Consider the following 25,217-nt stretch of genomic DNA (forward strand, 5'->3'; position numbering starts at 1 on the left):
ATCTTCAGGACTTCAGATATTTGTTATTAAACGTGTTCATTCTGAGAGAAAAGGAAAACGCTTAACACCAAAAATTTTTGAAGACCTGAAGATGACAGGAAAGTCTGCGTCGTTGTAAATAAAGCAATATTTATGTTATCTTGGCTTTAGAAACTCTCCGAATGCACAGTGAAACTTTTAATAACTTATTAACAGTTACTTCACCCTCAAATTGAAAATGAAGACACAAGTATACGAAAATTCATTCTCTCCTCTTTGGTCCTCTAATGACAGTTCGTTAAAATAACGCAACGGGGGGACAAATAGCCAACATTGTCCGTGGAAGAGCCGAATAACTTCATTTTTTAAAAATTTATTGCAGTCCCGCTTGTACAGTGTGCTTGGAATATTGATTTACATCTTAATCTTTCCCACCGTAATACAAAATGCGACACCTCCACTATTCTGGTAACAGTCAGTGCTAATTTGTTTTTTATCCTTGATCACAATTTCCATAATTGCGGAAACTCACGATACAGTGAGATAAATTTAATAAAACCATTTTTTACTAAATATTTGCGGCGAAACATCAACAGAAATAACGTCTGCCAGTTGATCAAATATTCCGTTAGTCAAAATTTTCCCAAACACCTCTGTGTTTGACAAGTAAACGGGCAGCACTGTACGTGGTCAAACATTTGGCAAACATAGTTTGATAAATATTTTTATCGTGTACATGGGCCTTTAGAGGTCTCTAGTGTTGTGCCAAGTGTGGGCGCTTTTGACACTATCTAGTGTCCTAAATCTTGTTAGAGCCATCGCCTCCTGTTAGAAAGTATAGAAACCCATGTTCGCCACCTGATGGGTGTCCTGGCAGCAGCTGGTCCCTGAAACTTTGACGTTTCGAAGTTTGTCGGTTTCGTTTTGTTACTTCCTATATGTGGATAGTAAGGCAGAAAAGTAGTTACAGTTAAAATGTAGAAGTGCGCTAGGCACAGCATAGTCCGCTGAGAGATGTAATGACAAACAGGCGAGTCTGAGGCGGTGAGCTGGGAGCAGACTCTGTGCTCTTCGGTCTGCTGGAGCTGATGTGGACTGACCAAATCACTCCTACTCCAGAAGCATCAGCCTGCGGTGAACCTAATCCGTTTGTGACAGACGACGGCTGTAGACGTCTTGCCGACTGACAGTGATATCGCAACAACGCGTCATAGCACCCGGCAAAATTGTCTGTCTCTAGTGACCTAATTGGCGACGAGACTTTAACCCCAGTCTTTCTTCGTTCCTTCCTTTTGGTCATATGTTTGAGTGGAATGAAAACAAGATTCTCTATAAATTAAACAATGGATTTTCGTCTGAATTTTCATAGGCAAATGAAGAGTGAGAAATAGGTAAATGAGATATAAAATTGACCAGCGGGAGGTCTAGTTGAGCAAAAAAAAATCCTTGGCAGTAATCAGGTTAGTTAACTTAGTGACCTGAGAGAAAATTGTTTCATAAATACCTGCAGGCCTAGCTGTTTTGCGCATAGGTAATTACTTTTGTGTAAAAATTGCAGGTTTCTTTCTTTCGTGTTTAAAAAGTAAACCGAATAACTACTACAGCATATATTGAAAGTTCTGTGCTCCACGTTGATCTATATATTCTTAACGTTAATGGAATATCAACTGATACTTAAATATAGAGTGAATCGAGGGAAGATGACAATCTTCGTATGACGCCTATTTGCTTCTGTTACTTCAGTGTGTCAAGAGAGAGAAGCACACATCTGTCCACTTCTTCCTAAAGTCCAATTGTCAAACTGAAAGCGGTAGGTGCCGCAGTAAAGGATAATTTTAGTCTTCGGGAACCAAAATCTGTGGTACGAATTAAAATTTACGCTGTAAAATAATCGCAGATGTACTTAAAAGCAGTAATAGTGATTTCTATTTTGTTACCAGTTCTGCGTTTTTATCATGTAACATGTATCTTGAAATATGTGTGCATCCAGCTATTTCCCCTTTGCTGCCATAATGGAACACGTAATTCAGTTTGCAACTGAGCCCGATATTTAGGGAAATGCAATATTTTCTTTGGGGTAAGATGGACACTCGTAATACTTTCTTTTAGGTTTGTTTATTTGCATATGTTGCCAAAAAATTACGTAAGAATCACAAATACAGGTCAGTACAGTGAAAAAAGTCTGCAATTTGCAATGGAGAACGTTAAAATAGTGATATGATCTGTTTTCGAAACTGCCAAGGGTATGGGACTCCATATAGGACCTTAAAAAGACGAATACAGAAAAACGACGACAGAAAACGAAGACTGGGACCACAAATTAAGACTAAAGGTATACTTTATTTAGAGTTAAACTATGAACAAATAAGCAAAAGTATGTAATAAAATAAAAATTCAGATTATGTAGTAGTATTCTAATCGGAAACAAATAAGCCATAAATACAACTTCCCTGTTTGCTACATAATACTCGCCCGTATAAAAATTCAACGTTATGCAAAATTTCAAAGCAATTCATGAAGAATTTTCGGAGATTGGAGAGAAAGAGAGTGTCATCATTCTTTTGACTTCTTTAATGCTACCTGCCTTGACTTCGTATCCTGTGCCAAGCTCTTCATCTCAGACAAGAACTTGCGACCTATGTCCTAAATTATTTGCTCGATGCATTTCAGCACCCTCTATACAATGGAAGACCATGAACGAAGTGCTCGGACTAAAAAGGGTGTAAGATAGGAATGTACTCTTTCTCCACTGCTGTTCAATTTATGCATCGAAGAAGCAATGAAGGAAATAAAAGAAAGGTCCAGTTAAAATCCCATCTTAACAGATGTCATACCATCCTGTCCCTTCTTCTTGTCAGTGTCTTCCATATATTCCTTTCCTCGCAGATTGCCTGAAGAACCTCATTCCTTGCCTTATCATTCTACCTAATTTTCAACATTCGTCTTTAACACACAACTCAAATGCTTCGATTCTCTTCTGTTCAGGTTTTCCCACAGTCCTTGTTTCACTACCACACAATGCTGCGCTCCAAACGCACATTTTCATAAATTTCTTCCTCAAATTAAGGCCTTTGTTTGATATTAGCAGATTTCTCTTGGCCGAGAATGCCCTTTTTGCCAGTGTTTGTCTACTTTTTATGTCATCCCTGCTGCGTCCGCCATGGGCTATTTTGCTGCCCTGGTTGCACAATTCCTCAACTTCATCTACTTCGTGATCACCAATCCTAGTGTTAAGTTTCTCGTTCCTTTCATTTCTGCTACTTTTCATTACTTTCGTCTTTCTCCGATTTACACGCAATCTATATTCTGTTCTCAGTAAACTGTTCAATCCATGCAGGAGATCATGTAATTCTTCTTTCACCCCGGATAGCAATGTCATCAGCGATCCTTCACCTTCGGATTTTATTTCCAATGCTGGATCTTTCATTTATTTCCTTCATTGCTTCTTTGATGCATAAATTGAACAGCAGTGGCGAAAGAGTACATCCCTATCTTACTCCCTTTTTAGTCCGAGCACTTCGTTCATGGTCTTCAACTCTTATTGTTCCCTTTCAGTTCTTAAACATTCTATTTATTACCCTTCTTTCCCCATAGCGTACCCCTATTTTTCTCAAGATTCAAGCATCTTGCGCTATTTGACGCTGTCAACACTTTTTCCGGGTCGAAAAATCCTATGGACTGGTATTGATTTTTCTTTAGTCTTGCTTCCATTATCAATCGCAAGGTCAGAATTGTCTCCCTGGTGCCTTTCCCTTTCTTAAATCCAAACTAATCGTCGGTAGATAAGTAAGCAGGGCATAGAAGCTGCTGAAATAGAAATACTGAATCCAGTTGAGGATGCGCGTTTTAATTTTTAATTTATTCCAACCAGCATAAAGCAAGGCTTACTGGTATTAGCATGAACATTGACTAACATCCGACGAAATGAACTTGTTACAGTTAAATCAGCATTAAATAAAGCGGGAAAGTGACAACCTTACAAGAGCCGGCACTATTAAAAAATTCCTCCTCTCCTTTTCTTTTTTTAAAAAAACTTTAACAGCAGTTAAACAACAATATTGTCTCTCCTTTCTTTTTGCTCCAGTAGTCTGTAGCCAAATACAGTTGCTGCTCAGTTTTATAATTCCAGACAACTATTAGCACCAAACTGTCTGGTAACAGCAACAAAGGTTACTATTGATCAGTCAATTTAACAAGCCATTATTTCTGAAAGATTTGTGCGTGACAAGTAATAAGTCTCAATAAGGTCAAATTAAGAAGTGAGGAAGCAATCATTTTACAACCAGGCACAAACTTACACCAAAAATGTTTCTGGTTACCACACATTAAACAAATTGGCATAAAACAAGTGACTGATGAACAGCCACTCCTGTCTCCTAACATTTCGTTTTGATAAAAAACAGTAAATCCCTTTGCTCTTTTACAAATTTTCGTCTTATGGGCAAACTGATACTACTAGCAAGAGCAGAAAACTTCCTTTTTCTAAGAAGGGACAATCTAGAGCTCACAGGCTCGTTGCGTGTGGCCAGTTACGACAGCACAAGCCGCTACGAGTAGCTAGATCGAAAATATAAGAAAACACTATAAACACACAGAAGCTGCTTCAGCAACTAAGCCTTGGTACTTCAGCCTGTAGGCAACTTTCAAGCTTGGGCACTTGACGTGAACAAGGGAACAAAGGTTAAAGTATCTGCACAATAATAGCTAGTGCTCGTATTCCAAATTACTTCTAAAAGTAACAGAGAAGGATGAACCTTAAAACTACCACCGAATACAAATCACCTGTGACTTTCAAGTATGCTATTCTCATAACAGGGCCTTTTATACGTAGCTGAAACAACAACTACAAGTATTAATATAACAAATAGTTTTGGACTCTGCTTCAAGAGCAGTTAACTGGGACCAGAGGTACTTGTAACCAGACTTGCAGGGTAGGTGTACACAAACTGTCACACCTAATGTTTTTGAACACACTTCTCTGATCATTCGTCAACAAGCTCAGTTATTACATGATGTCGCTCCTGCACACTTTAGTCTTGTTACTCGTCTGCATTTGGATCGGATGTTTCCTGATCGAAGTGATTTCCACGCTCACGTGACTTGAGCCCTATTGATTTCTATTTGTGTTACTTTTTAAATACAATGGTGTATACGTGCCCTGTGCATCACATTAAACCTATTCTGAATCGAATTTTGGCAGGTTGTGAGGACATCAGCCTACATCGCAAATGGTTCAAAAATGGTTCAAATGGCTCTGAGCACAATGGGACTTAACTTCTGAGGTCATCAGTCCCCTAGAACTTAGAACTACTTAAACCTAACTAACCTAAGGACATCACACACGTCCATGCCCGAGGCAGGATTCGAACCTGCGACCGTAGCGGTCGCGCGTTTCCAGACTGTAGCGCCTAGAACCGCACGGCTGCCACGACCGGTTCGCAAATGGTGTTCACTTTTCTGGTAACCGGTTTTAGTCGTAGATAAACCCTGTTCAGACGAGTATATGTCCCCAGTGGTGGCGCGTTGAGTTGACGCGCGGAGCAGTTGTATGTTAGTAGAAAGAAATTTTCACTCTGCAGCGGGGTGTGCGCTGATATGAAAAGTCCTGGCAGATCAAAACTGTGTACCGGAGCGAGACTCGAACTCGGGATTTTTGTCTTTCGCGGGCAAGGGCTGTTGCGTGTGGTAAGAGGCGTTTGTCGCCAACACTTCCATGTGTCATAAATGGAGATGCGTAATGGTCTGAAGATGGGCTATCTATCATTGAAACCGGTTACCAGAAAAATAAACACGTTTGCCATCTAGATGAATGTTTTTGTTATCGATCGATTTGTTCCAGCTATGACTTAAAAAGAAATTATTAGGTTTTGAGGAAATTCGCAATACACCATTAATTTGGGATCGTGTTTGCAGGGCAATGAGACATGTATATGAAATCTATATTCAGTCAGACAGTAGACCTTTTCAACATCTGTGGGAATAAAACCGTTCCTGTGAATATCTCTCTTTTGAAGGCCATAATTCGGATATCAGGCATTTCCAGCTACCTTTTGTAATGCATTTTTTATTGCGAATACATATCTGAAGCTACACCCTCTGTTTTTTAAGCATTCTGTATATCGCAAGAGTAGCCTGAACGCCAAATGTGACTGTATACACATTGCCTTAAAGAACTGAATACACATTCCAAATGTGAAATAATATGAGGGAAGCTGAGGGTCAAAGGTGAGATAAACATGGTAATGAAATGCTTTTATAGTGCTGTGCTATTGGAAAAGCTTAGAGAACACTTGGAGAATATCGCGTATACATTTTTTCATTGTGCTATGGTTGCAGGGAGATTTTAGCTTGCCAACTACAAACTGAGGAATTTTACGGGATAAAAACGGAATTGGTGGACTGTAACTAGTGTGATATTATAATAAAAACATTTTGGAAAAAAATTATTTGTGTAAAGATCGAAGATTACATGAGCGCTCGACATCAAAAATCGATATCTAGAGATGAAGAAGTGGACTACCAATGTATAAATTCGAAAGTATTGTAGAATAATCTCTACGCATGTAAATGATGAGCTAATTTGTGAATTTTTGAAATATTCATCGTGATTTAATAATCACTTCAGAAAATTGTAGATATTTTGTGGGCATAATGTGGCGTGATGGTTCAAGTACCCCTGCCCAAGACTTCGAGGAACTGTGAAGTTCATTCCACATAACATTATTTCTTACCTCAATTGATGACAACCAATGTACTTCAGCAGAAGAACGGGATAGACACTAGTCATCGAGCTGTTTCGTTGTTACCAAACAGTGCAGTATAGCAGAAAGCGGCAGAGGGTTTTAACTAAAGTGACCACCTCATGTCAGCAAGCGCAGTAACCTCATTAGCTAAAATAACGTGGGAATTAGAGAAAAGCAGTAGAACTACTAATAGATATTGCCTGTGACATTATTTTACCTCAGAGTATCATTTACACACTGAAGAAATACTGTTGCTCCCTATTCTAAGGGAACCCCATCCTGCCTATAATTGAAATATTGTTAAATACTGACGAAATACCAGAATGAGATGTTCACTCTGCAGCGGAGTGTGCGCTGATATGAAACTTTCTGGGAGATTAAAACTGTGTGCGCGACCGAGACTCGAACTCGGGACCTTTACCTTTCGCGGGCAAGTGCTCTACCAACTGAGCTACCGAAGCACGACTCAGGGCCGGTACCCACAGCTTTACTTCTGCCAGTACCTCGTCTCCTACCTTCCAAACTTTACAGAAGCTCTCCTGCGAAACTTGCAGAACTAGCACTCCTGAAAGAAAGGATATTCTCTCCATCTGTTGCGATCTTCGGCGAACTAGCACTCCTGAAAGAAAGGATATTGCGGAGACATGGCTCAGCCACAGCCTGGGGGATGTTTCCAGAATGAGATTTTCACTCTGCAGCGGAGTGTGCGCTGATATGAAACTTCCTGGCAGATTAAAACTGTGTGCCCGACCGAAACTCGAACTCGGGACATTTGCCTTTCGCGGGCAAGTGCTCTACCATCTGAGCTACCGAAGCACGACTCACGCCCGGTACTCACAGCTTTACTTCTGCCAGTATCCGTCTCCTACCTTCCAACCCTTACAGAAGGCAAAGGTCCCGAGTTCGAGTCTCGGTCGGGCACACAGTTTTAATCTGCCAGGAAGTTTCATATCAGCGCACACTCCGCTGCAGAGTGAAAATCTCATTCTGGAAACATCCCCCAGGCTGTGGCTAAGCCATGTCTCCGCAATATCCTTTCTTTCAGGAGTGCTAGTTCTGCATGGTTCGCAGGAGAGCTTCTGTAAAGTTTGGAAGGTAGGAGACGAGGTACTGGCAGAAGTAAAGCTGTGGGTACCGGGCGTGAGTCGTGCTTCGGTAGCTCAGTTGGTAGAGCACTTGCCCGCGAAAGGCAAAGGTCCCGAGTTCGAGTCTCGGTCGGGCACACAGTTTTAATCTGCCAGGAAGTTTCACTGACGAAATAGTTCAGATACAATTCTGTCGGTAGCTTCCATCTAGAACTGGTTAAGATTAACTGCGGGGCACGATTCCTAGAATTACTTTCGTAAAAACTGCTCGGTGTGAAAACCGGATAGCTGAAAACAACACTCATCTTTTTATTCGTCGCTGTAAATGTTGTTGTTGTTGTTGCCCTGAAAATGAATAGAAAATGGTTTCGCCGAGGGGGTTCCTGGATCCTGAACGTTTTTAAGAACGATATATTCGTCTTCTTCTTGCTGGCAGTATTGTGGAGTAATTTCTTCATTCAGTGGGTCACCAATAATGCACTTTTCTCTTGTACTCATATCGATGAAAACAGATATTGCATGTAACTTCTTTAAAATGTAACACCAGATAAAGTTCCTATGGCGTGTATTCATCATATATGGAAAACCATAAAACGACATCTTTACACTGCATGAAACATTAACGCACAATAATACATCAGAGACGAGTTACATACCGACTTCTTTCCATCACAGTTCCCATCCAACTCTCTACTAATACTACCACTAAACAGAAAAAAAATCAAAGATGCTTAAGCTTTACATCGATAGCTCATAGAGTATAATACATATCGATTTTTAAATACAGTTAATACTTAAGTAGAATATTTTATATCATATACTAATTGTATTACGCCAAGTTTTGAAAAATCAATTAATTCGGCAAGTATTTCTAATAAAAGAAGATAAATAAACATGACACAAAAATTATGGGTTCACAAACATCGAAATAAACCAATAATCTCATACTGCAAAAAATATGCATTACCAGTGTTGCAAAATATTATAAGGGCAAAAGGTGTATCGTGTTGTACAGTTGATTAAACCTGTGTCACCACCTACTATACTACAGAATTACACATCTGTAGTCTTGTTATACTATGCTGGGGTAAATATTACCTGATTTCTACGCAAAGAGCTCGTTGTAGAAGGGAAGAGTGGATATTTATTCCAAATGTAGTATTTCTATAAAAAGAACTGATGTATGAAAACAGTGTAAAGAAGGCTGCGCAGGACAGTTTCAATTTTCAACAAAAATTCTCTTAATCACATACCTCTGCAGACTCCCCAGTTTAGATTACAGGACTTTTCCTCTCCAGGCTTATTGCTCTGTGTAGCACTTCATTTCTAAAACAGGTACGAGAAGCTGCAGTTGCCCTAATCTCTTTTTAAAAAAGATAGCTTGATTATTCAAATTAACAGGAATCAATGGGTGGCGTATAACGAACCCGTTCAAGTGAAACAATTAATTTACAATGCTTTATCCTCGGAGTACCGATCTTAGATCGTCCAGTTAAATGCAAAAATTTATATTGCCGTAATAGGCTACTCACGTCAGTAAACCGTGAAACATCTCTATAGAATCGTTTTATCTTGTTCTCGCCTCATTCTCTGCACCGCTTGTCCGTGGTGTTCTCCAAATTCGCCCAGAAAGACTGGATTTGAATTTAGATGCAAGCGACTTCTGCTCTGCATCAACATTTTTATACACAATGTAATTCGTTTACTTATCCCGTATAACCCAGACCCATATGTATGGTTTGGCGTCCTATACAATGTCTCCTCCTTTGCCTTGCCTTTTGTACGAAAGAATGAGACAGTATATGTGTCTTCTCGGGTTTACAAGATGGCGTAGACTAGTTGCTTTCCGTCTGCTGGAGGTACATGATAACCAAATTCGTGTTTCTTTACCTGAACAGAGAGATGTATCCCCATAATCTGTGTCTTATCTGTCAGTTATTTTGGTGGCGTAAACGATCTCTCTGATCTTTTCGGTTTTACCTGGATGGTTCTCTGGATGCTACCGCTCGGGATGCACTCTGCTGTTTGCTGTTGGTGAATTTGGTTCGTAGTTTTTAAGTACGGTCTTACTACTTTTAAGTCGTCGTGAATGTATATGTTCTTCAGCCTAACTGGAGTATTTTATCTCCTTTCCCAGGATGTATTCAGTTAAAAGCATAATTCTAGGGAATTTCCGGGATTTCGATTTGTTCAGTATTCCGGAGTTGCACTGCTGCTTAGGAACACTGTGGTGTGCAGTGTTCTTCACCGCATAATGATTAGGCCAAGTTAGAGCTAGCTTTACGTTGTTGTCTATGTGAGAATAAATGTGTATTCGTGTCCGTGTGTTTCTTTCTATTGTAATTTATGCCTCTGATTAATGTTTACTTAGATATACCGATTTGCACTTGTGCTTAGCTACCCATTTTGCACGTGTCCCTCGTTCAGTAAGCCCTCAGGTCTAGTTTCTATATTTCAACGCGTGATCCTAGTTACGTTGAATGATCAGCGTCCAAAGAGTTATTTGAGCACCTGTATTTTCTTAGTTCTGAGAGATTTTAGTAAACTCCTTTGTTTGTAGGGACCACATGTTACGTGAGACAGTGAGAGCTTCAGGTTTTCTGGTCTCGTTGGTTCTGTTCGCAGCTATTCATGGTTTAATCTAACCTTTATAGTCACGTACTCTTTACTCAGTAATCTCGCGATTTTTTTCTGTTCATTAAGCTGTTGCTCGATGAGCGATTTATTCACCCACGTTTTCTTTCCCTTTTCTCATACATATATTGTGGGCACGAATTCCCGTATATCAGTAAAATTGTTTCAGTCGGTATAAATCTCTTTGCCATAAATGCATGCTTAAGGTGATGGTTAATAACTGTCCTAACTTTATCTTCTTGTGCAAATCCATTCTGAGTGCATAAAGCTTTCCTCCTCTTTCACCTCCCAGATGTACGAAGCTGCGTTGTTTCAACGTGATCTGACCTGGTGAGTTTGTTCCATGCTCTGGCACCATCCAGCTATTGAGTTTGGGTGTTCCACCTTATTCCTCAAATGTGAATTGGTGAATAAATGTTATCATTGAAAGCTAATACCGCATGTTTCGTCGTATTCTTTCTGACTTAGCATGTAGTCACCCTCATCGCAAAATATAGTGAGCCGACAGGTTATGTTTTCTCATAATAGATCAGTGTTGTTTATACAAGCTCAACAAATGGGACAGTGACAGTAATTAAACGTAATCTGAGAGAGAATCCTCACCATTGGAGTGCACATCCCACGTTTTATGAATTTACCACATTTTTTATCATGTGATTACGTGATTTGACTTTGCATAACTAGATTGAATTTATTTAAATCCGTTTGATTCTGACTATGTTTTCATGCAAAATTTTCGCGTTCGGTCTGATCTTTAACGTGTAAAGAGGGGTTTCGGCTAGTGGCGACCTTGCAATGTGTAATAATCCATACCTTACGTAAGTGGGCTGAACACCGAAAACGCATGTGCACTTTACATCAGTAGCACTTCTAAAGTGCGCGTCATTTACGACGACGGCCGAGTTTAGGTTCGTTCTGTGCAACTGACGTCACAAAACACAGTCAGCCAATGAACAGAGAACGACGTTGCCAGAGCTCGACTGCCGTGCAGAGCATGGACGAGTGTCTTCGGTTTTAGAAACGTGCAGTCATAAATAAAGTAATTGAACCAAAGCAATGTCTTGATAGCAGACTTTGTTTTATAGAAAGTTTGGAAAAAGCATTCTTTATACCAATTTCTTCATATTCTATTAATTCATTAAACAAAACAGGCAATAAGCCTCCTAATTCAGGCCATAGCAAGGAAATGTGTTTGTATCATTCTCACTAACTGCTTTTTTCCAGTAAAGAACAGCGGTAATTGTTTATTTTCTATTGTACTTCGACGAAACGTGAGTAATTCATAGTCATACCAACAGTGTTGGTCGGTATTTTGCGGGACATTTAAAAGTCCTCTCCGGGAGTTCTCTTAAATGACGAGCTTCGTTAGTGTAATGGTTAAAGTGTGTGGCTGTTAAGCGATAGGTCAGAGTTGAAACCTTGTTTGGTGCTTAATATTTTTCTAATTTAAAATCAATATCGAAGTGTTTTACTTCATGATTTTTATTCGTTTGAATGTATTTTTTTTAAATTTCTAGTAGCTACTAAAATCGACCATACGGAAAGTATACGCCATGGAATTTTACCTCTGCAAACTCTTCAAAATTTCGTGCAATGGTTTACTACATCTAACGCTGCACAATAACTGCGTTGAACATCGAAACAAAATTAAGTCAGTTATGGGGAGAAAGGTATCAGTCAAAAAGATGTGCAAAAATCAAATTTTTGGACCAAATAGTTTTTGTGAAATCGAATGATAAAGTGTGACAAAGCTGTCGAAATACCATGTGTCTGAACAGGCGAGCAGTGCAATGATGATAAAATCGTGCACAGCGCGGAATGCGGGGAGCACGTCTCTGTAGCAGCGAAAGGGTTAATGCGGCCGTGGTGGCTTTACTTCAATAAACTGCGCGCTCCCCCCTAAACGTAAGTCTGCGAACTATACTATGGCGCTGCTTCTCTTGGCGCGTACAACTGGCAACGCAGCAATCTCCCGCGTCTGGGCGGGCATGCGCGAACCGCCAAGATAAAAGAATTGAACTATAGTAGATGAGGGTTATCTTAGAACTACTGTCCCCCAGTTTTGCTTTCGTCCCATTCTGTGTGACATCTTTGTCATAATAACAGTTGTGTTTCAAATACGCACAGGAAAGCTGCAACGAAAATATACGTGCTTCGAAAGGGGCGGCACTAGTTGTGGCTGTTAGGTGTGGCGATACAACGGTTCCCGACAGCCCAGTGCCAGGGGTACAGCACACAAGTCGCGTCCGCTGCTTTCGGCACTGTGTGTGCGGTCTTCGCAACTGTGGGATTTGCTTGCTTTTGGTTTGTACTTCACAAACCTCAAGGTCACACCAATTTGAGTTGTTTTCCTCAGATAAGCGGTGGGGGAACCGCTCGATTGACGAATTTGAAAGTCGAAGTTATAAAGGAGCGAGGATTTCGTTTTTAAACGGTCTTACTCAGTCGTTCTCAATCTATTTTCATCAACGGCGCTGCTGGAAGATTGTGAAGAGACACTTAGCATGTGACCAGGTTCTCCACATGTGAAGAGCCCATCTCGTCGTTACCTTCCCTTGCAGCATACGCATGCTCTTAACTCTGGTTAGCCCCCTGATAAAATTACTCCTTGTGGTGATAGCTGCGAAAGAACAATATGCCCTTCCTATGTTTTCTGCAGAATGTATGTATTTGCGTGCTGTGTGTGTATGTGTGTGTGTGTGTGTGTGTGTGTGTGTTTGTATGTGTGTATGCGAGTGTGCGCTTGTATGCAGTCGCGTGTGTTGCGTGTTTGCAATCTCCATTGAATGAGAAATATTCCATTCAATGTTAAGCCACCCTTTCCCGCATTTAGATCCGAGCTACAGGGTGTCCCAAGAGAAAAACTGACAACACTTCGTATGTTGTGTGGTGTGGAAAGACACACTGATCGCTAGCCGAAGTGGCCGTGCGGTTCTAGGCGTTGCAGTCTGGAACCGCGAGACCGCTACGGTCGCAGGTTCGAACCCTGCCTCGGGCATGGATATTTGTGATGTCCTTAGCTTAGTTAGGTTTAACTAGTTCTAAGTTCTAGGGGACTAATGACCTCAGAAGTTGAGTCCCATAGTGCTCAGAGCCATTTGAACCATTTGAACACACTCATCGGTTTTCAAGCAGGAACCCATATCCGGAAACGCGCGGATTGGTTGCTGGAGAGCGTCAAAGTCTGAGATGGATGCGCGTTCCACATTACATCAATAAATCCAATATGATAAGCACATCGCGCTGTCTATAGTTACAAACGGGCTTCAAATTGCGCACCTCCTACGTTAAAGCAGAGCCTACATCAGCGGTGCTGAGTCTAACGCACACGAGCCACGAGCTTTACCCTCCCGTCCCTCTCCTCTCCACCCCTCCCCGCCCCTCCCCCTACCACTCCTCTTCTTTCCCGCAACTTTTTGATGTATTTCAGTCACTCCGGTGACTCAGGGAACAAGGTCATCCTCTGTCGTTACAGGTGTGCCATACACCATATTCTTCATACTACCCCACAGAAAATAATGGAAAGTGTCAGATCTGGCGACCATGCTGCCTATGGAACTGGTCCGCCACTACCAGTCTATCGATTAGGATATGTGACATTGAAGTATTTCGCACATCAACATCAAAGTGCGGAGGAGCTCCGTTGTGTTGCAACCACATCCAATAGAGTAGGGAAAATATCTCCAATAAAGCTCGAGAACTGTTGATGGAGTATGCATTGTTGTAAACACCAGTGTGCAAACTGTACCTGTTGGGGTCAGTCCTCATCCAATAATGCCTGCACCGTCTGGAAATGGTACGGATAGAGTTGGTGTTCACAGACAACACTCCATACGGCACTTTTACCTGTGTGCAGCGCCTGTGCCGCCTGCCGAGTACTGGTGGCTGGGTCCTCTTCGAACATTGTCAGCACTTTCTCCTCCAAATGTAGTGTTGGAGCCGAGTGTAGACGACCCACATCACGTTTCGGCACCTACCAGAGGACACAAAATGCTACTACTTTACTGTAGAATGTACACAACTCAGGCAGAAAATATCTAGGTGCAACTTTCGGCTTCTCTGAGGCATCTGTCAGTGGCCACGAATGTGGAATTATGAGGGGTATGTGTTGATGTTGTTGTTGTTGTTGTTGTGGTCTTCAGTCCTGAGACTGGTTTTATGCAGCTCTCCATGCTACTCTATCCTGTGCAAGCTTCTTCATCTCCCAGTACCTACTGCAGCCTACATCCGTCTGAGTCTGTTTAGTGTATTCATCTCTTGGTCTCCCTCTACGATTTTTACCCTCCACGCTGCCCTCCAGTACTAAATTTGTGATCTCTTGATGCCTCAGAACATGTCCTACCAACCGATCCCTTCTTCTAGTCAAGTTGTGCCACAAACTCCTCTTCTCCCCAATTCTGTTCATTACCTCCTCATTAGTTATGTGATCTACCCATCTAATCTTCAGCATTCTTCTGTAGCACCACATTTCAAAAGCTTCTATTCTCTTCTTGTCCAAACTATTTATCGTCCATGTTTCACTTCCATACATGGCTACACTCCATACAAATAGTTTCAGAAACGACTTCCTGACACTTAAATCAAAACTCGATGTTAACAAATTTCTCTTCTTCAGAAACGCTTTCCTTGCCATTGCCAGTCTACATTTTATATCCTCTCTACTTCGACCATCATCAGGGGTATGTATCTTTATAAAACGTTCCACATACGATCTTGCAGCAGCTCCCCTTTGCAATCTGCTTTGCTGTGTGTAGGCACCCTGTTGGTCATTTCCACAGCCGTATACTGGTACCAATCACCCTGCTGTCAACAACTTTACTGTTTTGTGTTTCATGGTGTTATTTGTCGGGTAGGATGCTGTCTTAGAGCAGTTGTATCTGTGCTGCCGCTTTCTTCTTTTGTCTGATACAGATAAAATAGTTGTTTCTCGTTTTCAGGACGCCATACAAGAATGACACATTACACGCATTTCGAGGCGCTACTACACTATATTTCCAGCCGTAGCTTTACCTCTGAATGAATATGTAACACACTGCCAGAAAAACAAAAAATGTGAAGGACAGAGAAGATTTGGGTGGATGTCAATGTAACTTCGTGCACTCCCTCACCAAAGGCGAGTATGTAAGTGATTAGAGTTGCAGTTATCTGCAACAGCTAGAACGGTCACCACAGTAGATTAGTATTGTTACAAGACCTGGTAGGGTATACGGGTATAAGCACCGTGAACAGCGTCAGATGATGAGTGAACACTATGAAGGACACACTTGTCACGTACTTGTGTGAGACAGCCTTATCAGCACCTGACAGAGTTTGAAAGGGGACTCACTGTTGTCTCCATTTGGCCGGCTGGCCGAATAGTGCAATATCTAGATTCGTGGGGCATTTTGATGTGACAGTGGTGAAACGGTGAATTGCGTGAGAACTTGAGGGCAGACATACTAATTGTCAAAGTTCCAACCGACCACGTCTGACCACCACAAGAAAGGACTGCCGTATTGTGCACCAAGCACACTGACCCTCTCACATCTGCGCCTGGCATCTTAGAACAAGTAATGGACGCCTTGCAACATACTGCGTCATCCTACACCATTGGTCAGAGCCTAGCAGCAGCTTCATTAGGGAATTAGTGTCCCATGTGTAGCAGGCTACCGTTGACACTACAACACCAACGGTTGCGTTTGAAGAGAGGGCGTGACCAGGAAGCATGGACTGCTGATGTACAACATCGAATAATGTTCAGTGATGAATCACGATTCTCGGTTCTGCGCTATCCCGGGTAATCATCGTCGACCAGTATGGCGACAACCTATAACGAGGTCTCACTTTTCCAATGTTTTGGAGAGGCACAGCGGTTGTAATTCTGGCGTCATGGTGTACGGAGTCATCGGATATGAATTCAGGCCATGGCTGATAGAGACTGAGGGAACTCTAAAGACCCAATGGTACGTCACGGACATCCTACGTCCTCCTGAATTCCCTGTCATGCGACAGTATCTTGATGTAATTTTTCAACGGGACAATGCCCACCGACATATGGCACGGATCTCTATGATCTATCTACGCGATGTTGAAATACTCCCGAGTCCAGCAAGCTCTCCAGATCTATCGTCGATAGAAAAACTATGAGATGAGTTTGGACGTCAACTTGCCCCAGGCGCAATATCCAGAGCAATGAAGGACCAGTTACAACAGTTGTGGACCAGCTTGCCTTAAGGGAGGACACAACAGCTTTATGACACCCTTCGCACCCGAATAAGTGTATGTACCCTGGCCAGAGGGCGTGCAACGTCTCATTGAGAAATGACTTGATCGCCAAGTGCTTTATAAATTTGACTCGATTCTGTAATCACCGAAATAAGATCAGATAGCTACTCAACCTGTTTCTCCACACCTTCCAGGTGCTTCGCTTTTCTTGTTAGGCTGTGTATAAACAACGCATTCTACATTTGTTATGTTCTTTGTTTTTCGATCTCTTTTCTCCGCAGCTGCACATATACAACTTGTATAGGTGAATTGTCGTCTTTTGCGGCTGTAATGAAAGAATTATTGAGACCAGATGCTTTAAAATAAAGAGAAACGCGTCTGGTCTTAATAAGACTTTTATTACGGTTGCAAAAGACAGCAATTATCCTATACAACTTGCACTCTGTATTCTTTATCTGTATTAATCAAATCCCGGATATATTACTATTACAGAAAAACTTTACTGATAAATCTCTAGTATTTTATTGACGTCGTCACCATTTTTCTGAAGCAAAGTAAACATATTCTTCTTACGACTTTTCAGAGTAAAAAGAAGTGTTGCAATCTGAAAGATAGGAACTAATGGTACAGGTACAGAAAGTTAAAGACAAATAAATGATATACAGATATAAATAATAGAGATATTATACCCTGCACCTATATTTCATCACGGAATTTGTTATTGGCAATATTTTCCCATTCAGAAGAAAGTGCAATATTCATTCAGCGATCACTACACACAAAATCGATTTGCACTTGCACGTCGTACAGAAAAGTGTGCACTATTCAGCAGGTCATATTTTCAACAAGCGTCCAGGAGAAAACGGAATGATAAACATCAAGTCTTCAAATTTAAGTTGAAAGTTTTCCTTAAAGTGTCCTTCTGTTCTGTACAGTAGTTGCTCGCAACAGTTGGGAATTTTTCTCTGTAATGTTCTTTTTATTCTAGTATCCTCTCAGAACCTTTTCTGGTTTTTATTAATTTTTTATTTCGTTCGTTTACAATAGCATTCTTTAATCTACATATTGACTTGTTCCGTAATAGGTAGCTCTGTCTCACATGCTCTCACATTAAATGATAACTAAATAATCTATATTATTCTATAAAAAAGATTAACGTTTTACCAAATATCTCGAAATATTCTACATCATTTTACTTCATATTTTTACACGATACTCTAATAAACGTTCGGACGGATATACGCTACACGTTGTTAATTCACATGGTGTATAATAATAGATACACTATATAAAATGGAAAGTTTTTATTAAAATCCTTGGAAAGGTCTTGACCAGCTTAGTTCAAATTTTTGCTTGTTAATCTAATAAACATTTGACAGTTATAGGCTATATATCTATAAGTCTTACTTTAACGTTTTTACCAAAAGTCCTGAGAAGTTCGTAACCGTTTACTTCAAATTTTTACACGATACTATAATAAACGTTCGGATGAACAAAGGCTACAAGTTTTTAAATCTCGTATATGGTATATAACTATATACATTTAAACTATAAACTGGAAAAATCGTTAATAAGAATCTTCAAAAGCAACTGACGAAGTTACTTCAAAGTTTTACACCAGTCTACAATAAACGTATATATATATATATATATATATATATATATATATATATATATATATATATATATATATATATCACAAGTGTTCATAAAAATCTCAAAAAGTTCTAGACCATTTAACCTCAACCAGTGACACAGTACTCTACTAACATTCAGGTGGTCATACGCATTTTACACAAAAATGCACAGACTTTCTTTTAAAGCCGACAGTGAGGAAAAAATGCGGGATTGTGAAAATCTGCAGTTTCGTTTTCTTTCTCGCAATCAGTTTTAGCTTTGATATCAGAGAATTTAAATCATTAGACAAATTGTTTCTTCCATATACATCCTTTCTCTTTATACGTAGTTTTAAACTACAGTAGTATAGATAACAGTGTGCTGTTTCGTTTTCCTCATAGCAAACATTTTTTACGAAGAAAGAGAAATATTGTATTTACGGCTTATAGACTTTTGATTGTAATACTACAATGGAATCTAAATTAACCGAAACTTTGCAATCCTACCCGTTCACAGAGTAAAACTAAGAGGAATAACGTCATTGGAGCTGCTACCCTCACAGGTACTGCAGCTGGAGAGGTCTCTGCTGTACCCTTTATTTTAACAATCCCAACCGATTTCCTCATCCATTTTAAGTGACTTCATTTCCCAATCGAGGTTTCGTTTGCAAAAACAATAAACAGCGCTCAAGGTCAGAGAGAATGTTTAAGAGGAGATGGACAGAGAGGGGAAGAGGAGAAAATGGACTGAGAAGGGAGGAAGAAGAACAGTGGCGGACAGAGATGGGTGAGGAAGAGATGGACAGAGGGCTGAAGAGGAGATGGAGAGAGACTGGAGTTGGGGAAAGAGATGGACAGTGAGAGGAGAGAAGAGGAGGAAATGGACGAAGACAAGGGGGAGAAGGAGATTGGGTCGTATATGCAATTCCCATACATCTCTTGCAACTGCACAGGATTTCCGAACCAACTCAACACTCAACAAGCAACTCACTCTCCTTTAATATGGAAGCCATATTAGCCTATATGGCCTCATCGCACTAGCTAGTATCACAAAATTGTTATGGATCTGTGGGCCACTTGTTGACAAACTGCCTATTGGGTTCTGTCTCGGGTCTGACAAACATCGGTCAAGAAACCCGAGACAGAAGCCAACAGGCGGTTTGTCACTATAGAGTCAGATGAGCTTGACAAACTCCCCATATTGGAGTGTTGTGTGGCAACATTTTGGCGGCCAGTTCTGCAGACATTCGGAGGGCACAGATATAGCTGTTAGGTACCTTAAAGATACTTACTCCTCACTGCTAGTTTTGAAAGCGTGACACTTGACGTAAAGCTGACAGATTCTGCGAAAAGACAATGAATGCGTGACGCAGATACAGGTTATTCGTGCTTCCTCGTTGTTTATGTCCTAGACCTTCCGTTAATATTGTAATAGCAGACAATTTCTTCCGACAAAGGTGAGTGTCATTAAGAATTAGTGTTATCGCTGGGTAAACGCTTCTTATCGCACCGCTCCTCGCTTGTACTGCTTTGTTAAGAGCCGGGCGTGGCAATAACACAGATAAACATGAAAGTTTCCTCTTACCGCTGCTGTCTTCCCTCATCATCCAGAGGCAGTTTCGTAATGGAGGAACTTTTGCGGAGAAGGAGGTAAAGGTCGTAGGAGGTTCAAACGTATGTATTGGGTTGGTGTATAAGTTCCTAGCCTTTTCCCATGAGTTTAATATACACAACAGGTACACATAGCAGAGGATTTAGTCATCAATAATATATTCTCAAAATGGTTCAAATGGCTCTGAGCACTATGGGACTCAACTGCTGTGGTCATCAGTCCCCTAGAACTTAGAACTACTTAAACCTAACTAACCTAAGGACATCACACACATCCATGCCCGAGGCAGGATTCGAACCTGCGACCGTAGCAGTCGCACGGTTCCAGACTGCGCGCCTAGAACCGCGAGACCACCGCGGCCAGCAATATATTCTCCTTCACTATTTACAACAATCTGCCAACGCTGTGGTAGTTTTCGGACTGTAGAAATCATTTGGTTTTGAGGCAAAAACTCGTCGAGCCATTTTCGAACCGCATTTTCATCCACAAAAGAAGTTCCTTGAAGGTTGCTCGATAGGGAACGGAAAAGGTGAAAACCTGACGGCGCAAGACCAGCTGAATAAGATGGGTGCGGAATGACTTCCCAACCCAACTCCTGTATAGTCTTTTTGTCAGTCTAGAAGAATGCGGGCTGGCATTACTGTGGAGTAGCACTGCGTCATGCGGTCTTCCTGGTCGTTGTTCTTGGGTTGCATCAGCAAGAAGGTTCAGTTGTTGACAATAAATGCCAGCAGTGATTGTTATCCCTCGGAGAACCACACCGTCGCCGTTTTTACCATGTGTCGAAATAAATAAAAAAATTAAATTTATTGTTTTTTTGAAAAGAAAAGAATATGGATATGTAACTGTAACTTTAGAATTTTTGAAAGGCTATTTTACGGACTGTATTGACCGGCTTGAATGCGGACAAATTTAGTGCTGAGTGAAATTTGCCTGCAATATAATTTACGATTCCGATTAATTACATTTTTGAATTCTACGTCACTGTTGATTTAATCAGAGTTCTCAGCTTGGACGTAGTATTAGTCCTCCTTCCACAATATTAATTCATTAGTCGCCATCGATGTTCTTCTCTTTGTTGACCGTGTGTATCTTTCTAAGTCGCCATCGGTTTACTTCACGAAGACGATGGAAACCTAGGAATACAATGTTACGTCGCTTTAAATAATTCTCGTAAAACTTAGATACTTCTCCCTATTTTTTATTCACAAGACAGTAAGACTTCCTCTGCTCGTCGCACAAACCATAAATACTAACAAGATGGCTGTCCTTTCCGCACATACCAAAAATTATGTCAGTCCCCTACAAGGTAACAACCGAAATAAATCTTAATTCCTTCTTGGAGTATGAAACAAAAGAGAATCCAATATGAACATCACAGAGATTATATTCTACAACCCTCTCAATTTAAACTTTGGCGCAGCCTTTAAGGTATTGTATATCTCTGCGTCGGAATGTGTCATTACAACCAGTATCTTTTGTGAATGCGCGCAGGGGACTTGCTGTTTTGTTTGGGCCAAATTATTCCTTTCTTTTCCTTAAGTTAGCATTAAGACACCATTTCTCGTTACCATTAAATGATACACGATAGGAATGGTCGATGTTGTTCAGGAGCCAACTGATGACGAGCAAGCAGAAATGCACATATGGCCACCTGCTGATTTATGTGATTTTGGCTTAGTGCATGCAGTACGAACATGCCCGATTTTTGAACCTTCCCTTTGCATGCAAATATCGCACGATGGTGGAATGATTATAGTTCATCACATTTTACAGTCGACGACCACACTGACGCGGATCATTGTGAATTAATACGTTGAAACAATCTTCATCAAACCGCGAAGGTCTCCCTGAGCGTGGCGAGTCACTAACGTCAAAACGATCTTTCTTAAAACGAGAACCGTCTTATTGGGGTGTTCTGCCCCATGACATTATCCCCATACACGACGCAAATATTTCCGACCGCCTCCGATGCTGTCACTCCTTTACTGAACTCAAGCAGAAGAATACGTCGGAAGTGTTCCGATTTCTCCACTTGGCATTTCATTTTCTGGCGTCCACAACTCCACTCACTATCTTCAAATGACAAAATGACAAAATGTGAACTCAAATATCAACTGAGACCTACAAGTAAAAATGACAATTGATAAATAAACGCACAGCAATCTGAATACCACCATGCGAAACAAAAATACTACGAACTTAAGCGCCAACCTAATAGGTTGCAGCACTTATGCAGAGGCGAGCGCCTTTCAAGGGTAGACTAGTGATCAGATACGCTTCAAACCACTCTTCGGACCGAAGACCGCAACAGCAACAAATATGATTGTAAAAGACATCATATTTACGCCGGCTGGAGTGGCCGAGCGGTTCTAGGCGCTACAGTCTGGAACTGCGCGACAGCTACGGTCGCAGGTTCAAATCCTGCCTCGGGCATGGATGTGTGTGATGTCCTTAGTTAGGTTTAAGTAGTTCTTAGTTCTAGGGGACTGATGACCTCAGAAGTTGAATCCCATAGTGCTAAGAGCCATTTGACATCATATTTACGCCAGTCACTGTAACACTTTCTTTATTTCACGATTGCAATTTCGGCCTTAGGCCATTATCAAGTGCAGATTTTTGTAGCTTTATGCCATGTCATCTTAAAATGAACTGACGCATTTATATGTCGTTGTCATTACTGTTAAATACATTCCTGACGCTGTTATATATTGCGGTTCTAGGCGCTACAGTCTGGAACCACGCGACCGCTACGGTCGCAGGTTCCAATCCTGCCTCGGGCATGGATGTGTGTGATGTCCTTAGGTTAGTTAGGTTTAAGTAGTTCTAAGTTCTAAGAGACTGATGACTTTAGAAGTTAAGTCCCATAGTGCTCAGAGCCATTTTTTTGTTATATATTGCGAGCACACGTATACATATGTCATAAAATAACATAGTCTGTAGGCACTTATGTTCTTAGCTTATCACTAGTTACTTATGTCCGCCCCGATAGCTGAGAGGTCAGCGCGCCGGTGTGTCACGCCAAGGGGTCCGGGTTCGATTCCCGACTGGAATGGAGATTTTCTACGCTCAGGGACTGGGTGTTGTGTTGTCTTCATTATCATTTCATCATCACCAATGGACGGCAACGGGAAACCACCACTAGAATCACTTCTCTAGACGCTCATGCAGTGGACCTCTCTGACGAGGCTTTCCCATGACAAGACACAAAGTTTAGTTAGTTAGTCACTTATTCATAAGTGACTAGCGATGAACTAACGAACGTGAGTGTCTACAGACTACGTTATTTTATGACATGTGGGTATGAGTGCTCACAATATGTAACAGCGTCACGAATATGCAGGGTAATCAAAACGTCGGTATAATTTTCAAAACTGAATAAATTATGGAATAATGTAGATAGAGAGGTACAAATTGATACACATGGTTGGAATGACATGGGGTTTTATTAGAACCAAAAAAATACAAAAGTTCAATAAATGTTCTACAGATGGTGCTTCATCTGATCAGAATAGCAATAATTAGCATAACAAAGTAAGACAAAGCAAAGATGATGTTCTTTACAGGAAATACTCAATATCTCCACCATCATTCCTCAACAGTAGCTGTATTCGAGGAATAATGTTGTGAACAGCACTGTAAAGCATGTCCGGAGTTATGGTGAGGCATTGGCGTCGGATGTTGTCTTTCAGCATCCCCAGAGATGTCGGTCGATTACGATACACTTGAGACATCAGATAACGCACGGACTGAGGTCTGGGGACCTAGGAGGCCGAGCATGACGAAAGTGGCGGCTGAGCACACGATCATCACCAAAGACGCGCGCAAGAGATCTTTCACGCGTCTAGCAATATGGGGTGGTTCTAATAAAACCCCATGTCATTCCAAGCATGTGTGTCAATTTTTACCTCTCTATCTACATTATTCCGTGGTTTATTAAGTTTTCAAATTTATACTGACTTTTTGATCACCCGGTATTTAATAGTCATGACGACATACAAATGTGTCAGCTCATCTTAAGTTGACATGGCTTAACCCACAAAAATCTGCACCTGATTATGGCCTAAGGCCGAAATTGCAATCGTGAAATAAAGAAAGAGTTACAGTCACTGGCGTAAATATGAAGTCTTTTATAAAGTTCTACTTGACTGTGAATCCCATGTATAAAAAGTTAAATAGGATTGTTTTAGTTCAAAATTATTACATACATCTTTGTGTTATTAAACTATGTATCTTTTTGTTCTATGAGAATTCATCTTTAGAAGTTAGTATTCAACCATATTTAAATAAAAAAATAAAGTTAATAACTCGTATGTTGCCTCGTTCTACGTCATTATGATAGAACATGCTAGTGACTCGCGGTTCATGTAACTAAATAAGAAATATAACATTTTTCATCGTTAGTAGCACTACGTGTCAGGAATAAATCTACTTCATTAAAATTTCGCTCCAATAAATTCAGCACTCTTAGTTTTTTTTTCTTTTTTTTATTTTACATTGCACAGAATCCACATCATCTCTTTTTGGACTCCAGATAATGTATAGCAATTTCGCCAATACTGATACATGACACAAGCGAAAATTTTACACCGGTCGTTACTATTCTTCTCGAATTTATGATATGAACGCAGTTCATTAACAATTATCGGGAGATGTCCTGCTTGTACTTCATCCTAGCGTATTCTTTAGACACAATTTTAAATGTCGATAAAGTCATTCGATCAATTAATCCATCAATGACATGGTTGCAATCGGCTCATTTAACTTGAGGATGATTATCACATGCATAGTAAAGACTGTTCAGCTCCATATGCACACAATTCTCGTCGGCACCACTTCCACAAATGTGGCACTAAGTGCAGTCTTCTTGAAAGGTGTCATTGATCGTACAACATGCATGTTTTCGGAAAAATACTTGATCGTTGCTAATATAAGTTTCACTGATAGCTCCTTGTTATCCCGTAAAGTTTTATGTCTGCCACCTAACGTAGTTCTCGGATGTGAATACACTCCTGGAAATGGAAAAAAGAACACATTGACACCGGTGTGTCAGACCCACCATACTTGCTCCGGACACTGCGAGAGGGCTGTACAAGCAATGATCACACGCACGGCACAGCGGACACACCAGGAACCGCGGTGTTGGCCATCGAATGGCGCTAGCTGCGCAGCATTTGTGCACCGCCGCCGTCAGTGTCAGCCAGTTTGCCGTGGCATACGGAGCTCCATCGCAGTCTTTAACACTGGTAGCATGCCGCGACAGCGTGGACGTGAACCGTATGTGCAGTTGACGGACTTTGAGCGAGGGCGTATAGTGGGCATGCGGGAGGCCGGGTGGACTTAC

The 25,217-nt window shown here is 41.0% G+C and overlaps 1 non-coding gene across 1 annotated transcript; it reads left to right on the forward strand.

Moving 5' to 3' along the window:
* The first annotated feature begins 7,870 nt into the window (after nt 1–7,870).
* On the forward strand, nt 7,871–7,945 carry Trnas-cga (transfer RNA serine (anticodon CGA)). The gene has a single exon. It is a non-coding gene; the product is annotated as a tRNA-Ser (tRNA).
* Nucleotides 7,946–25,217: the final 17,272 nt, after the last annotated feature.

The sequence above is a fragment of the Schistocerca gregaria genome, chromosome 4, assembly GCF_023897955.1.
Source record: "Schistocerca gregaria isolate iqSchGreg1 chromosome 4, iqSchGreg1.2, whole genome shotgun sequence".
NCBI classification, from domain to species: domain Eukaryota; kingdom Metazoa; phylum Arthropoda; class Insecta; order Orthoptera; family Acrididae; genus Schistocerca; species Schistocerca gregaria.